This window comes from Pinus tabuliformis, chromosome 9 (genome assembly GCF_031772625.1).
Source record: "Pinus tabuliformis cultivar Carrire ecotype Pingquan chromosome 9, CPIR1, whole genome shotgun sequence".
In the NCBI taxonomy this organism is placed as follows: domain Eukaryota; kingdom Viridiplantae; phylum Streptophyta; class Pinopsida; order Pinales; family Pinaceae; genus Pinus; species Pinus tabuliformis.
This window is the reverse complement of record NC_142307.1, coordinates 1,120,115,713-1,120,134,387: the sequence shown is the minus strand read 5'-3', so window position 1 is coordinate 1,120,134,387 and position 18,675 is coordinate 1,120,115,713.

The following is an 18,675-nucleotide window of genomic DNA, read 5'->3' as shown; positions in this document are numbered from 1 at the left end:
TTATTGATGCAGAACCTAGTGCTTTTTTTTCCACCACCAAGGTCAAGAATATTGAGCCTGAAGATCCAGAGGAGGGTGAGCGTCTCTTCCACTCACAAAAGTGGGTGAAGAATTCACCATTGCAGTTCATTTTCGACAATAGAAATGAAAATAAACTCATCTTAGATAAGGTCATGAAGCATTTGGTCCTACCTAAAAACCCACACCCGCATCCATACACCATTAGATGGCTCCACCAAGGGTGAGATCTCCACGCCAGTCAGCAATTTCACTTGCGCTACAACATCAAGGCCTTCATGGATGAGGTATTGTTTGATGTTTCTCCCCTTGAAATTTGTGATGTATTATTAGGCCAACCATACTTGTGGAAGTGTTTTGTTTTGTATGAGTCTAGGCCTCACACTCTCATTCTTATTTTGGTCGATAAGTTATATAGGATACCAAAGGTAGCCTCGCCTACCATCATTTCTTTAATCTCTCCTAAGAAATGTAGCAACATCATCTCCCAAACTAGGAAATTTGTTTTCTTTCATATTCACTCTCAAAGTAAGGGGAATATCGTAGCCGCATCCATGGACCCCAGGAAGGGTTCCTCCATGTAGCAGAAGTAGGTGGATAAGGTTGTGGAAGAATATAGGGACATATTCACCTCACCCATAGGGGTGCCTTTGTACTGTCATGTCAAGCATTCAATCAATTTGACTCCTAGAGAACCTCTACCCAATGAGTCGATATACTGCCACTCTCTTATAGAAAACAAAGAAATCAAACAACATCCAAGAGTTGCTACAAAAAGGGCACATGTTAACAAGTTCCTCACCTTGTGGGAGCCCAATTGTACTCGTACAGAAGAAGGATGGGACCTAGATACTCTGCATTGATTATCAGACACTGAATAAAATCATTGTTAGGAATAGGTATCATATCCCACAGATTGATAACATTCTTGACCAACTCAAGGGGGCCAAGTACTTCACCAATATTGATTGAAGTATGGTTATCACCAGGTTCTAATATAACCCATAGATGTATGGAATATTGCCTTGAAATCCAAGGAGGGCCTTTTTGAATGGTTGGTCATTCTCTTCAGGTTGACAAAAGCCCCTAAAAATTTTGTGAGGTTGATGGATGAAATCTTGTGGCCCTTCACCAACTCGTTCAAGGTTGTATATCTAGATGGCATCCTCATCTTCAGCAAGAGATGGGAAGAGCACTTGCAACATATTTGGAAAGTCCTTCAAACCCTACGAAAACACAAACTATGTGCCAACTTGGAGAAATTCACCTGTTGACAGTGATGAACTTGCCAACATTTAGGGGATCTCCCCATATGAAGTCCCAATCAGACCTCACATTTTTAGGTGTAGAATTCCCATCCCTGTATAAAGGCCTGGTTACCAAATCCTTAAATATTTTCCTTGGTTTTGACTGTCAGCACAAGAGAGTGATGCAATTGTATCTCCGAAAAGCAAGGGGAGTGTGCTTCGTGAGTGTGCAGTGCAACTATGCAAGGTTCTTCTATTGCAAAAAGGGAGATAAAAGTGAGCCTCTATGTGAGAGGTAATAGTCCCACCCAGGAAGAGACACACATGAACCAGAAGGAACTATCTAACATCCACTGAAATAGTCCATGGCGGATGCGAAAGTCGTTACAACCAACAAACAAGGGAAGGTCCATCTAACATCTAGCTGAATAGTCCACATCGGATGTGAGGATCGTTATAACCAACAACAAGGAAACATATGTCCAGTATCCTACGGAATAATCCACAATGATGGGATAGTGATAACAACCATTATAACACATTATCAACAAGATAAGCACTAAAATAACCTAATTAGTTCAACTATATTAGAACATGTGAAAGGAAACATGGAATACAAACATCCACATAATAGTCTTACAAGCATTCATAGTTCGTGCATGAAGAAAATGATGGCCTTGAAAGGCTTATGTTGTTAAGAAAAAATTCCAAAACACATGTTTACATTGTACATCACTAGCCCTAGTAGTGGGACATTAGAGCCACTCCTTGCTCCTCAAAGAACTATTTTATCTCTCTAATGCCTTGTGGGAGGAGCCAAGGTGAAAATTATTTTGCTCATACAATGAGGGGGTATATATAACCAAAGGGGTGATTCTTTCCCCTTATGACTCTTTGATTACCCTCATGACTGTTCAACTTCCTATGAATTTTCAACTTATATGACTCTTCATATTCGTGTGTGTCCTTTGGACTTCCACTTTACAATACATTTGATTACAATAACATGATCCACAATAGTGATGTGGCATATGACAACTCATGACAGGACTTGACATGACGTTGCTGACATGGATTGGCTTGATGATGTGGAAATGTCAAGTCATTGTTTTTGCTGAGTGCTAGATGTGTTCTTGGATATGATTTATCTTCTCCTCCGCATAGCTTGATGATGTGGGGTCTTTAATGATCTTCATTCTTGGAAGGTAGTTTCAAACTTGTGTCCCTTTTCTTGCTCTTGATAGGTCCACTTGTAAGTTCAACTACAAGTGAGTCTTTAGGCATGATTCCCTCCTTCTCCTTCTTCTCCTTCTTCATCATCTTACCATGACTTGATAGTGTAACTGTTCCTGCAATTCACACATGATGGGATGACGTCAATCCAAAAACTCCCTAGTCTAATATAATGCATTATTATACATGAATTGAGACTGGGACAAGTCACAAAATAGGAGGAAGTGCTCAGTGACTATGCATTGCATAGTTCCAGCTAACAGGGAGAGAGTTTGATCACTGAGACTACACAGACCGTAGCTGAGACTTGACTGGGGAATTTTTCTACATAGTCCTCACTGAGGAGAAAAAATGTGTAGTTTACACTGAGGGTCAGAATTGCATATTTCAATCAGGAAGTGGCTACTACGGGATGATTCCCTGAGAGGACAGCATGCGCAATTTTAAGAGGCAAGGGGTTTTGGGCAGTAGAGAGGCTTGAAGGGAAAAATTTTGCAGTTTCCTAGGGCAGTGAGCTCCGACTGAGGGAAATTCCAACAGGAAAGGGAAAATCTTGAGGGTTGAAGGTGTTATACTCCTATACCAATAGGTGTCATATTTCATGATTGACTGGTTGAGCTCTGTAATATGTTCATTCCTTTCCTTGCTGCAAAGGATTCCATATTATCAAAAAATCAAAAATTTTGAAAAATATAAAGAGGGTATGCCCTAAAAGAAAAATCAAAGGGTAAAAAGAGTAAAATGGTCAAAAAAGAAAAGAAATGAACCCCAAAAAAAGAAAGACCAGGAAAGTGTGCAAGTCCAAAATGCCACTACTTTTCCATTTTCTACAAATAAAGCATTGTGTGCAGCTTTTTCTTTCATGCCACAATTGATGAATGGCCAAACAGCTTAATCTTGGCTAGTTCATGTTTGAATTTCCTGTTTTAGAGATAGAGAATAAAATCTGGCCAAACTGTTTAATCTTGGCAGATAAGTAGAAAGGTAGAGAAGCAAAGGAGCTCAACAGTTTAATCTGAGCCCTTGGAAGTAATAAGTGCAGACTTAGGTGGGCTTGTCATGCAAAGAAAAGAAAAGTTGAAAAGCGTTTGCCAATCCAAGTGCACCCGAGTAAAAGGAAGAAAAAATGTTAGGCAAAATAGGTAGGGTAGGTAGATGATGTTGCAGAAAGATACCTATGATGGATCATGTCCCTCAATGTGTTAACTTTCACTCCCATCACAAGTGCAAGCCATATATTTTTGATGCAGCTCAAGCGAGGCAAATGTCATAACTAACTCCCCTTCATACTTTTCCCTAAAAACACTTACTAATTTCCCCCCTCAAATATTAAGATCTGCTTAATATCACTCACAAGCCACTCATTCCATTCCATCAATTGCGTAAGTAAAACCCCATTTTTACTTGGGAGAATGGCCATATTTCTTGTATAAACCCTTCTTTCCCCTTTAGCCTAAGTTTTTAACATTATGGCTTAGCGCTTTCCATTACATCTTTTCATATTAATTTTTTAACATTTATTATATAAATCCCTATAATTATTACCCTATCCCATATTATGTACATATAATAAAAAACCCCAAATAGTATGTATCCCCTCCCCCGGTCGAAATATGACCATATCGTTATTTAAAAGGGATTAAAGGTTTATATGAAACCTTTTAATAGCCTTGACGTGCACTCAAAGGATTAATTAACCACTTGGGTTAATTAACAACTAACCTCGTCGACCAATCAAAACAGCCCCGATACATGGTTTAATAGTTGGGCCTGCAATGTTAACCTCTCCACCATCTCCATAGTGTGTCTGCCGTCCGATCAACCCCTGACCATCCGATGGTCCAGATTCATTTCGCGACCACCATAACCGCCAAACGTTAATGCACGAGGACCCGGTGGTTTTACCGTCGTACCAAAGACATGCGTCATGCTCATGGCCTGCTCACTCGCCCTCCGCCTGAAACCGCCCAGCCCCAAAAGTGGTGCGGGAAAAACTGCTTACCACTGCCCTCTGCTGACGTCACCTCCATGTCACCCACCACGTCACCTACCCCCGTACTTCCACTGACGTCATCCATCCTTCAAATCATAAAATCCCGCCAAAACTCCATTTTGTCGAATAAAAGGGAAAAAAGGTCATTTTCGCTGCATTTCTCTGCATTTCGCGCTCTAGGCATTAGATCGACCGAGTGCACGGTTCCAGTTTCTTGACTGCCTCTTGACCAGAAAGGACTCCATCAATGAGCTCCACAGCCAACCATTCAACCTGCATGGAGCAGCCTTCCTCTCTAAAACAGTTTAAACCAAACAGAAGGACTTCCGAGCTCGCAGAAAAAAGAAATAAAAGGATGAACAGGGATATTCGCCACCCTAACCAGTGGGCCTTCAGAGACACAAATTGCCAGTGGAAGACAAGTTAAAGTGTATCAGTTCAGCAATGAAGGCAAAGTAGATCAACATTAAAGAAATATTAGATCAAAATTAAAGACACATCAGATCAGCATTGAAGAGTATCAGATCAGAAGTCAAAGTGTATCAGAGTAGTTAAAGTGTATCACGTCAGAATTAATGCACAGTTAAGACAGGCAGTTGGCGCAAAGTTACTACAGGACAGCTGCAAGCCAAACCCTAAAGGCCTGCCTCCAGCACAAACATCAGTTAGCTATTGCTATTTTACTTGTAAACTATTTTAGGCTAAAACTAGATATTATCTCACAGCTGTTATGAGATATAAGTTGTACACATTTTGTGTATAAATACCCCTTCCATTAGAGTATTTGGAGGTTTGTGGTGTGGAGATTTCCTAGACTCTGCTGTAATCCTAAATTTTTGAAATACATAGCTGTTGGAAACAAATTGTTGTCTGGCCTACTAGATGAAAAATTGAAGCAGAGGACTTGTCACAGAATTCTTGAATCAAACTCCGGATCAATAAGTCCCCTATATCTTGTGCTTTACAGTTTCTGGTTTACTATATCATCTGTTTGTCATAATCCGAATGATAAAGAAAAAGGTTAAATTAGAATTTGCTTGATTGCACTTTGTTTTCAATCTTTATTATTCTCTGTGTTTTCTTCAGAATTAGAATAAACAATGAATTCTTAATTGCTCCTGTTTCCTAATTCTCTAATGTTGATTATTTGTTAAAGAATTCTTAACTGATCTTTTTCAATAATCATCCATTTTCCCTCTTTCAATATGTTGAAGGATTCTTAGCTGCCCTTCACCCATTTGAGCCCATTCCATCTGCTTTCAAACTCTTTATTTTGTTCCCTGTTTGAATACCTTGCTCTGTGAAGCCATCCTCTGCTAAGAAACCGAATCCAGAAAGCCATCTTCTTTGACTCCATCATGCCCAATAGCTAAAATATTATGTTTTACATCTCTATTATATTGAATCTCACCACCCAAACCCAAACTCAAAACGAAACCCTTGAACTTCATAACTAGCCTAATACCTTAAAAAACAAAGCTAAATCATAAAGAGAGAGCCCTCTCTAGACACAGATTGGCTAGATTCTGTATCTAAAAGATTGGTCTGTGGTTACCTTGGAAGTATTCCCTTTCTTAAAACTTTTGGGAAAAACCTGAGTGTTATCAAGAAATCTAGTGTTTATGCAGAGTTGCTAGTCCCACTAAGACTGGTAGCTATCTTAGAAACAAACAAACTGAAACAAATTTCGTTTTCCTTTATGAGAAGTAGATAAGAGGGGAACAAAGGAGACCAACCTCTGTCTTGCGCTTGGTTCCTTGCTTGATTCCTCTCCCTTCTGATAGATCTTTTCCACTTGCTTCCTCATCTACCCAGCTTCAAAGAGCACCTGTGGAATCAAAGGAGCATAACATTATCCAAGAACAGAGATCTACTATCACAAACAATATAGGACCAGATATATATTGACCACACAAATGCATATATCATCAATCATACAAGAATGTGGAGGAAAACTTGAATAGCTTTATTAATATCAAGAATAACAAAGAGGATTACAACCAATTGTTCTGACCTAGCGTCATCCTCTCAGCAAGAAAGCCCTTCTTCACCTCATGAAAATCTTAGACCACCCAACACTATGATGTTACACCAAGAAACTAGCAGCACTTCCTTACAAGATACAAAATTCCAGCCTCTGGATCTCTGGGATGAGGGATCCATATATAGATGATTGCAGGGAGGTGAGTCAGCTTCTGAGATTTGATTAGTGTCCTCTCTCTGATAGTTCTTGATTCCACTTGGAGATTGATGATCTCTTACTCATCCCTCGGCAAATTCAGAGAGGCAAGTGTCAAAGGAGAAGTTTCTGGAAGATTCCATGATCATCCACCTCGCAAATTGACTCTGCCATTTGTCCACTCTCGCCCATCGCACCCCATAGAAGGGATTTTCAGTATGCATCGCACCTCCCATGTGCATTTAGGTGGGATGCATCGCACTTTGACTATGGAGCAAGTGAGATGGTCCAGCTTTGACCAGTTCTGAGTAGTTTTTCATGGAGAACTTCTGGGAGATGATGTAATCAGTTGACCTTGTTCCTTTAGGGTGTGAAACAACACTTATAGGGACTTAGGAGCCCTTGGTTTATGGACATATATGATTGGGGTTGCAATGCCCAAAAATGTCTATAACAGTTGCCCCCTAAAGCATGAGGTCGTTAATCTTTTGATGTCGGGTGAAATGCTTTATCATGAGGATCCAAAGTTTTTTCGAGCTAGAAGGCGACCTGTAATAAGATACAATACAATACATTATCTTCATAACATTTTCATGATCTGGCTGAGGCGGGATTCCCATGCTCAGCTTTATAAATTCATTTTCATGTACATAGGACAGACAATCGTCTGTGTGCAGACTGATGATTCTGGTAGAGCCATCATCCCTTAGATTGGATGATTATCTGTGCAGCAATGATGTACATTTGATGTCTTTATTTTCCTGAATATATATCATAGCCCGGATGGATGAGACTAGATCTGGGGTCTTCAATCTCATTCGATCTTTACTCAAAGTACAAGTCAATCCATGTGATAGATGTTCTGGAGTCAAACATGGAAAGACATCGCCTGATTACCAGCCAGTGATGTAAGCTGTTAACAAGTGTGAGAGGAATCAACGATAATGATGGTGACCCCCAAGGTACGACAGTACAATTCACGTGGTGTGAAAAAGGGACTTGGTGTCGAACACCACACAAAATCTTTCGGTTGAAGGCCATTGATGTAAACCTGTCGTCGGAAGTGAGAAACTTGCCATTGAGGCATGCAAGCTTCAGAGTACTGAAAGGGTTGTTCCTAGATCGACTTCCTGGATAATGAGCTGATGTCGACAAGAAGTGATCCATCATAGGAGGGCCTTAATGAATCCCACATCTACGACACGGAACGGAGCAAATTATTTTAATGGAGGTGAAAACGATCTGATGATATAAGGTTCAAGGTGATGGTCATGAAAGAATGGAGCGCGAATGTATTGCAGTGGATGAGACACAGGTGAATTCTCTGAGCGACTTCTCTTGAACATACCGGTGACAATGACATGATGGATTAGTAGCGTTAACCCCAAATGTGGATGGTGTGATGGACCAATGGTGATATGACCAGTGAACGGAACAACCCAACCCGACTCGGATGCGGAGTGAAAGTGTCATGTTCAAGAGCGACTTGCTACCAATAAAGTTTCTTCAAATTTTCTTCCCAATTTTTCCCCAGTCATTGCTGACCAGTACCTCCTTATTTTTGTCAAGCTTGACGAGGATAACATATGCTTGTTCTATAATTTTCCCTTCGGGCAAACCATCGCTATGTTTTAACGAGCCTAGCGATAGTGAAACTCGTTCTTGTCTGTATGGACAAGTTTGTCGCTATTCGGTTTTAACGAGTTTAACGACAAAGATAACTCAGTCCTTTTCAATTTTAGAGAGTCTAAAAGGGATGTAAAGAAAACTCCAATAATCCTTTTTCGTCATATAATCCCTTAGGTCCGAAAAAGTACAAAATAATATGAAAGGGATGAATTTTCGGTAATTTTAACGAGCCAAACAAAACAAGCGCTCGATCTTTTTGTGTAATAATCCCTCAGGTCCAAAAAGATTAAAATCTAGAGGAGGGATAGCACTTCCGGTCACTTTAACGAGCTGGAGAGGCTAATTGCTCGGAAATATTTTCATATTTTACGAGTCAGATGAAAAGAGATTAAAGGAGACTCGTTTTTTGAGGAACGAGTGATAAATTCGGGTAGCAGCTAATTCCAGGTAAGGTTTGGAATTTTCCAATCACGGCGGTGTCACAAGGATGGCTAACAGGATCACTCTTCACAGCTGTTCCTCAAAAAGGGTAAACAATCAAATGGAGGTGAATGATCGGCCAATACAGAGTGGAGGTGATGATGAGAACACGACCAAGGCTTCAAAGGCTGATGATAATGCATTCACGATGGTTATTTACCAGAAATTGGTTCATTTTTTAATGAATGAGCTTAAACTCTAGGGGAAACATTTGCTCATTGCTTATGTTTAATTTTTAACGATCTTGAACTCCACATAAAAATTGCTCGATCCAGTCGTATAATAAGAATGACTCATCTAAGATGCCATTTTTGTGGAGCTTGCACCTTACAAAGCTTTGCCCCGCATCCTTTCTTTATGCAAGTTAGGAAATGACCAATCCTATGAGTTTAAAGGGTTAGAGGACCTACAAATTTAAAAAAAATAAATGGTCGCTCTTCGCTTACATGCAAAAAGGTTTGCATGCCCCCAGGTATAGTGAAAAATTTCCAGGTTACCAAAGATTTTTCCATCCGCATTGCAGACAAAACACTTCCTCGGCAATGTCTACCGAAATAAACAAAGGTGAGTGGTGCAACTTGCTCCACTCACATAACTTTGACGAAGGAATCTTATTCCAGTCTAATCTCATAAACTAGTCATATATCCTTCGCGGAAACCTACCCTATGCCCAAGGTCTTCCTGCCGAAACAGACCAGGGTGCATGCCCCCTGGGTTTCAGCCATGTCTTCCCGAATCACTCGCGCTCATCAGGTGGATGGACTGGGGATTGATGAGACAATCCTTGCGTGAAAAGACCATTTAGGGATGGTATCTGACTATTTGCTATGTGTGATCTGGGGAATGAAAGCTGGTTTACGAGCTTGACCACTCTTTCTTCATGCGAAAAACACATTACTCTAAAGTGTGAGGAGACAATGGCTCCCATGCAATAAATATAGTCGCGTCCAAGGAGTAGATTATAATCTAGGGGTCCTTTGAATACCATTACGTTCATGTGAACGGTTTTCCTTCTCAATGTTATCGGCACATTGGTAAGGATCCCTAACGGTCGACTGGTTCCTTTGTCAAAGCCTGTTAAATTTCTCATCTCAGGCAAAAGCGATGGCGAACCAAGTGCTTTCCAAGCAGTTGAGGAAAGGATACTCACAGAAGCCCCTTCATCTATGATGGTACTGGCCATGACCATTTTGTATATTTGCACAATGATTCGAAATGGTACACTAGCCGATAAACGGGGTCTGTCTAGTAGATTCCAATCAAAGGAAACAACTAGGTTGCTTGGAGGTGGGACCGAATAGACGGCCGAATATGACTCTGACGAACTTCCTTCCTGCAGTAAGGGAATGGGTAGACTGCCCCCATGTTCATAGGAGTCTTTGTTTACGAAGAGAATTTGAACAGTGTCGTTCTTGTTCTCTCCGGTGACTGTATCATCTGAAGATGGACCTTCTGAAGGCAAGACCGGGTCAACTGCCGCCTCGAACTTTTGACTTTCGTCTGGTGTGAATTCAGATGTTTATCTTCAATGATAGATGCTTCGACCGACCACAATGGCGTGTCAGTTGGATTTTCAACTAGTGATGGACTTGGCAAGAGTTTCTTATATCTAGGAGGAAGCCGTAACGGTGAAACCGGACGGTCGTCCAGAACTCTTTTAGCCTCGTCTAGGAAGGGACAACGGTGGACAGCGTGATCGCATTCACACAGTTTACAAGGGGATTTACTTTTCCTTTTCTGTCTCGACACTTCGCTTTCACTAGTTGATGGTGTAATTTCAACATGATCATCAAAGGTTGTTGACACCGGATTGTGCAAACGAGGAGACCAGTCCCTTAAGATCCGAGGGATGCAAGGACAATCTCGATGATAGTGATCTCCTTTGCAAATGAAACATGGAGATTTAGGCTTTGATAGTGCAGTGTGTGGATTTTCACTAGATGATGCCTGGTTGCCCCTTTTCGCCTTTGGTTCCTTCTTCATCTTCTCTTTCTTCTCCTTCCCCTTCTTCTCCTTCTTAGTTACTTGATTTTTGGCTTTACCAGCTCCATCAAGCAAAGAGGAAGGAAGAGAGGGAGAATCGGACGAAGTAGAAGGTTGGGGGGTAACTCTGGTATCATCTAGTTGCTGACTTGATTGCTTATGAATCATGGTGTTCTGAACGACAGAGGTCGAGAAGAGCCATACGGGCAGGCCGATTGTCAATCCTAGAAGCGACAATGTGGCCATATTGGGTGCACCAACATCTTCCCAAGAGGAGAAAGGACTAGGATTTCCTCCAAGGAGAAATCCTTGGTTGGTGGACTCCATTTTTCTCAACCTAATACCAACGTAGGAAAGGTGACGTTTATTCTGATTAAAATAAATTTTAGACGCTTTGACACAACTTGTTTTTTCAATTTTTAAGAGTCGAGAAAAAACAAAAGATGACTCTAGTCGCCTTCGATTTTTAATGAGCTTGAAGTGACAAGTGCTCAAATGGACCTTTTCTTTTAAGGAGTCTGAAAAGGAATGAAAGAGACTACTCTAGAAGTCTAGATAGAGGGATTACCAAACCAATCGCAAAACTCCAGAATACTTTTTACTGTACGGCAGTCAATCTTCCCGAATGTTGTGTTCAGTGCATTGCGATCGATAGGGCAGTAGACACGGCTTCCTATGGATAAAAGATATAGCCTATTGTGGTCTCCCAATATATACTCGACGGTACGTGGGAGCACAAGTCCGTACTGGCACTTGTCATCTCAAAGTGGAGGAATCACCCAACCAGCAATGAAAACAACAGTTACCAGGCTTTACGACGCCGGAATACGTCTCTGGCCTAGACTTCTAAATTTTGTGCGTTAGGTTCCAAAGCATTTTTAGATTCATTAAATTTATTTTACAGTTGATCTTGTTTAAGAAATTTTCCTTTCAGGTTCACCGCGTGATGTAGATATACAATTCCTAAAATGCAATCTAAGATGATAAACAATCGTTTAATCTTCTTTTTGCAATGAAAATCCTAGCTACTAAAGAAAGAGAGATGATATTCTTTCAACATAGAGCAGAGAACACACACTATATGCACTGTCCTAAATAACACCAACAAATAGTATAAATGCAAATGCACATGCATGTATTTGTTTTCAGCCTTCTTAATGTGTGAATGATAAAAATAAAGCTAAGCGCAAATCTGAATTATTTTTCAAAGCGACATTACTAACAAGCTTCTTTTCAAGACAAAATGAAGACAATGACGACACTTTGCGATTTGGAATTGAAAACTTGCTTTCGACACTTGAAAAACTACTAATTCAAATCAAATACAAGAGTAAGAGTGTAATCGACTATCAAGAACGATTGGATTCTCTTCTATGACTGAAAATGACACTTGCAACACTTCCAAATCAAGAAATGATAGTTCAATTGCGCTACTTCTTTGTAAAAGAGAATTGAAAATGGATCACAATACATAAAAACATTTACATTTCTTTGCACAATGGAGGCGGAATAATGGCAAGGAAGGGGGTTTCCACAGAGGTATACTGACTACAAACAGCAAAACTCCTGAATAGAGCTGAAAAGAGTGAAGAAAAACCAAAGTCTGGAGGCAAAATTAACCTTCTCTGACCATCGCACCTGTTACACAGGGATTCCAGTATGCATCCCACCTACTGCACATGGGAAGTGCGATGCATACTGATATCCTTGAAGAGAGGGTGCGATGGTACAGTGTGTTAGAGTCGGTCTAGTAGCCCTCCACCAGAGATCAAAACTCTTTGCATTTCATAATTAGGTGTCTCATCAGTGTGATCATGTTGCATCCCGTTAGGCATGCCATAACCCTGGTGGAGAAGCTTATGTCTTTTATTCCCCTCTTGTTTGGCACTGCTGGATCATGTTTTCTTGACTAAATAAAATCTTCACAAGGTCATTTCCCTGTTTTAAATGTCAAGGTCTTAGGTCTAGGGTTGAGTCAAGCTTTGTCTTGAGATGTCATAAAGGACCAGCAGGCCAGAGGGATGTCCGTCATAAAGCATCATTTTAATAACTCTTATCATTGTACAGCTAATTTTTACCTTGTTTTCAAAAGCCCTGTTTTTGAAGACAAAGGTCATTATCTCATTTTTGTAAAAATTTGTAAAAAGTTCAAATTCTCCGAAAGTTGGCATGCAGCCTTGGTCTCCTTTGCCAAGACATCTCAGAAGCTATCCCTACGAAAATTTTTAAGAGAAATCATCATGTCAACCAATTTATTTTGAAAAAAGGAAACCAGAAGTCAGCAGCAATTAATTCAAAAAAGTGTCATTTCAAAAACATTATAAAGTGGGTTTTGGGAAAATTAAATTCAAAAGTGAGCCTATAAAAGCCCCTCCCTCCTCATTGGTAACTCATTTGCCTCTCAACACTTCAAGAGAATACTTGTCAAGTCGATTTCAAAGTTCATTGGGAGAATTGGGCAATTACAGCGGCGCGCTACGCATCAGAGGAGGCGCGCTACGCGTTGGGGGCGCGCTATGCATCAGCGCGCATTTTCCAGTGCAAATTAACTCAGGCGCTACGCGTTGGAGGCGCGCTACGCATCAGGCTGGGCGCGCTACGCGTAGGGTTTCTTGCTCAGGAAATCGCCAGCAAGCCACCAAAACTACTTCTCTCTCAAAATCTTTTCAGCATTTAAACAAGTCAAAACAGCAGTTCATTGGGTGCACAGTCAGCATTATTTTTCAGTCACTTGCTTCCAAAACCATGTCAGAAACTGAAACAGATTATGAGCAAAGTGATGACCGTGAATCAACACCAGAGGTAGAGGTGCCAAGGAGGCATCATAGGGGTGGTAAAGGTGGTCAGCATGTCAGGGAGGAGCCCACCTCTTTGGCTTATCTACAAGCTTGTCCACTTGCAGTGACATGTTTCCGATACCAATCATGTTATGAATATTGCGAGAGAATCTCCCAAATTCAACACCACAGGGAATTGGTCCGCTTGTTTGTCCTACATTTACACAATGGGCATGTGAATCTTGCAGGAGTGGACTTCACATTGTCACCCGAGATTGTTGCTCAAGAAACAGGGATACCCAATATTGGAGAAGAGTGGAACAAGCGCCACCAGTTGGACAGATTTCATTATGAGCCATATATCAAACCTGTATATATGAGGCACCTAACTGCTGTTTTTCCCTTCAGATTCTTAAGAGACGAGTATGCACCTTTGATGAGGATCATCATTCGCTATTTCACTTGCGAGGGCAGATTTTCACGTTTATATTCGTACCATATCCGTTTGTTGATGCATTTCACACGGGTACGAATGATGAACATTCCATTCTTCATGTGCCGAAATATAGAGAGGATGGTGCCCTTGGTGCAAAGAAAGAGCCCAGCACAGCAACACAAGAGCATCTATCATTATGCACTGATCAAGATTGTGGTCATGCATCAGTTGGCACAATAGGGTATTCCATGGGAGGATTTCATTTCTCGTGACTTGTTCACAGTGCCACAGCCACCTCCTGAGGTTGTCCATGATGAGGGAGGGCCTTCACATCAGTTTGACATTCCAGAGCCCGAGCATGTCAGCTCCCCTCCATTTGTTACATATCAGAGAGGCCACAGGGCCTTATTTGCATCTGCACTGCGAGTATTATCTTCACACCAGGTGAAAGGGGTCTCGCCTTCTTCATCAGCACAGCGAGTGTTATCTCCACCTCATGTGGAAGGGGCCTCGCTTTCGACAGCAGCACAGGTACCGGAGAGAGGCAAGCAGCCCATGATTGAGGAGGGACTGTCAGGTGATCCAGACATTGACATTATTGACCTTGACATCAGTTCTCTTAGCTCAAAGCTAAAGGAGATCATTCAGCAAAAAAAGGCTGAAAATCACTTGTTGCAGCAGAAGTTGGAAATGGCAAATTGGACAATCACCTACTTAGAGCAGCGCAACAAGCAACTAGAGGATGAGCACACTCTTGATGAGTTGCGGAGGATCCATGAAGACCGCAACTTGGCTCGCAAGAGACCCGGTGATTTGACACCCATTGAGCGAGAGGCTATGCTCATCCGGGTCAATACTCATTTGGAGAAATTGCTGGCCAAGGCAAACAGGGAAAAGGACATGCTCTGACACATGAAGAATCATTATTGGGCTCGAATGCATGTGTGTAAAGCAAGAATGAAGGTACTCAAAGGACAGTTGGCCAAGGCACTAAAATGGAGAAAAAGGCCCGATCCCCTTCATATTTTGGCTGAGGCTTCCTTGAAGGAGCATGGCACTAAATGACACACCTTCAGCTCAAATTTTAGAGAATTTGGAGCAATTTTGGTCCTTTTTGAATTTTTTTTTGTCAAAAAACAGGTTTTTGCCCTCAACGCGTAGCGCGCCGCGCGCTACCCTGAAGATGGGCAAGTCCATTTCTCAAAAACTCAACATTTTTGGATTTTCCATGGCAAATTACACTTGCTCAGCAATTGCCAAGACATTTCATCAGGTTTTGAGCCCTCGGAAGGTCAAAAAACATGCAAAAAATGACTTTCTGCCACTTTTTGGACACACAGGAAGAAGTCTTGGGATATTGCAATTTTGGAGGGGCAAATGGACACCAAATTGAGAAATTCCACTTGGGTTGGAAAGTAGACATCCAGACCTTTCCAACAAGCCTACTTTTTCCTCATTTGGATGTCGGTAAGTGCCTCAAAAGTTGGCTCAAAGGCGCGCTACGTGTAGAGATTTGGGGCGCTACGCATCAGGGAAATTTGCCAGATTTTCACCTACAGCTCAGAAAAACGCAGATTTGACTAGTTTTGACTTTTTGGAGTGATTTTTCATCCTCCTTGATGTAATTGATGTAATTTTATGTTGGCATGACACTTTTTAACCTATTCTAGAAGATTCATTCATAAAATGGCAAAAAATTAATGAATGAATTGGTTTCCTAGCTTATAGAGGCAAGTTGGTTTGACTGCCTAGATTGTAGTGCTCAGTTTAGAATTGGTTGAAACAGCTCCTAGTATGATGAGATCGACCCCTAGAGGCAAGGAAGTGTGTTAGCTTGCCTATATTATGTACTTTCTTAGTCATTTTCATGGTTGGACTCTTGAGGGATAAGCTTCTATTGTATTACACTTTGTATCTCTGCAATTTTGGTAAAGGAAAGACCAGGGCTTTGCAGCCCTCTTTGGGATTCTTGTGGTTACTTGTGTTGATGGTGTGCTTCTCTTATGTACTTTTAAGTTTTATTATGTGTATCATTTTCTCACTTTTCCTTCTGAAAATTAGGCAAATGAAGTGATAAGGTAGAATTCATGATTGCTATGCTCTGCCTTTAAGTTTGCTTAATATCAATGTTTTCATCTGTTTAAGGAGAACTCATGGTGATTTCTTGCTCTCCTTAGCTCCTCACCAGTCATTCCTATCCACCCAACTCTTTCAAAGGCATCAAGACAGTCTCCTACCTTGCCCCAAAAAGACCTCTGCAAAAGCTATGTCCTATCCCCGCACCCAAAATTGCTTTCCCCCTGTTTTCCACCAAAACCCTAAAAATCTGAAATCAAACCTTCTCTATCAGTTTACTAGCCTAAAATCAGTGTTCTTTATTGGTTATCTCTGCCCTTTGAAGATATTTGCCGAGATAGACCCGGAGAGAGCCCTCTCCTGTCCTCGTAGGGCTAGCTACGAGGCTAAGTGGTTTGATGTTGCCTTGAGTTTTGCCTTCTTCAGCCTGAGGCCAGATTCGAGCGCTAACACAGTGCGAGACTTTTGATCCAGTTCTTGATCACAGTTTGCAGCACAGTTCAGGGATTCAGGCCAAGCAAGTGATAATCAGTAAATAAATCATAGGGGTATATCTAAGGAGGTTACTAGAGCCACCACAAGGGAAATTAGGATGTTTTCAAATCGATTGTTCAGTTTATAAACAAAACCCAGAGATAGACTGAAGTAGCATTGATCTACTTTGCACTTGCATAGAAAATGCAGATCGAAGGCTAGTTGGCTTACTTCAGGCTCCGTCTGTAACTTTATAAAACAAACAAGTATAGAAAAGTAAACAAGCTATTCATTCCCCAGTGGAGTTGCCATTTTGTTATCGGAAAATCTAGTGTCTATGCAGAGCTGCTAGTCCCACTAAGATTGGTAGCTATCTTAGAAACAAACAAACTAAAACTACTTTCATTTTCCTTTATGAGAAGTAGATAAGAGGGGAACAAAGGAGACCAACCTCTCTCTTGCGCTTGGTTCCTTGCTTGATTCCTCTCCCTTCTGATAGATCTTTGCCACTTGCTTCCTCATCTACCCAGCTTCAAAGAGCACCTGTGGAATCAAAGCAGCATAACACTATCCAAGAACAGAGATCTACTATCACAAAAAATATAGGACCAGATATATATTGACCACACAAATGCATATATCATCAATCATACAAGAATGTGGAGGAAAACTTGAATAGCTTTATTAATATCAAGAATAGCAAAGAGGATTACAACCAATTGTTCTGACCCAGCGTCATCCTCTCAGCAAGAAAGCCCTTCTTCACCTCATGAAAAGCTTAGACCACCCAACACTATGATGTTACACCAAGAAACCAGCAGCACTTCCTTACAAGATACAAAATTCCAGCCTCTGGATCTCTGGGATGAGGGATCCATATATAGATTATTGCAGGGAGGTGAGTCAGCTTCTGAGATTTGATTAGTGTCCTCTCTTTGATAGTTCTTGATTCCACTTGGAGATTAATGATCTCTTACTCATCCCTGGGCGAATTCAGAGAGGCAAGTGTCATAGGAGAAGTTTCTGGAAGATTCCATGATCATCAACCTCACAAATTGACTCTGCCATTTGTCCACTCTCGCCCATCGCACCCCATAGAAGGGATTTATAGTATGCATCGCACCTCCCATGTGCATGTAGGTGGGATGCATCACACTTTGACTATGGAGCAGGTGAGATGGTCCAGCTTTGACCCGTTCTGAGTAGTTTTTCATGGAGAACTTCTACGAGATTATGCAATCAGCTGACCTTGTTCCTTTAGGGTGTGAAACAACACTTTTAGGGACTTAGGAGCCCTTGGTTTATGGACATACATGATTGGGGTTGCAGTGCCCAAAAATGTCTATAACACTAAGTGATAACATCATTGGCGACTCCGCTGGGGACTGAAAAAATTGTTTGTTAATATTGTTTACTTCATAAGCTACAGATGGAGCCTAAAGTTAGCCAGGTAGCCTTTGAAACTGCTTTTGCTTTGCAATAACAGAAGTAAATGAATGTTGCTTCAGTCTATCTCCGGTCTAGTTTATGGACCGAACATCTAGTTTCAAATACTAGATCGGTTCCTCTTTTCAAATAAGTCTTTAGGAAAGTTCAAAACTCCTAGAAGATATTGCTAAAGTTGTATTGTCAAATTTATTTCAAGAAAAAAACCAAAAACACACCTAGAAACTGGCTTCAGAAAGGATTCATTACACCAGACCAAATCCTGATCCTAATCCCCCACCCGTGTTTGAAAATCCTAATCTGATTCCTAGGATTCTTAGAAGTCAAGAGAGCCAAGGAAATTCTGTTATTTCACACCCTGACAAACGTTTGCAGAACTCCTTTCAATCTGAGCTTACCTCTTAAAGAACACCAAACCTTTCTGTGATTACTGCAGCTTCTCCAAGTTCACCATCAGCACCTCCAACTACCCTTTTCACTCCTCCATCTACAGCGCACATTTCCATTGTTATCCCTACTCCTTCAGTTGTCACATCTATTTTTGCAATCATGGCAAACCGATATACTCCCCTAAACTTACCTGCCAATCCAGGGGCTATGCCTTAAGACTATCAAAGTAAAATCCCTTCTTTTGAAGGTATTGGCACTTACACAACTCAACAACATACCATTAAAATGACCAACTATTTTGAAATTTATGAGAT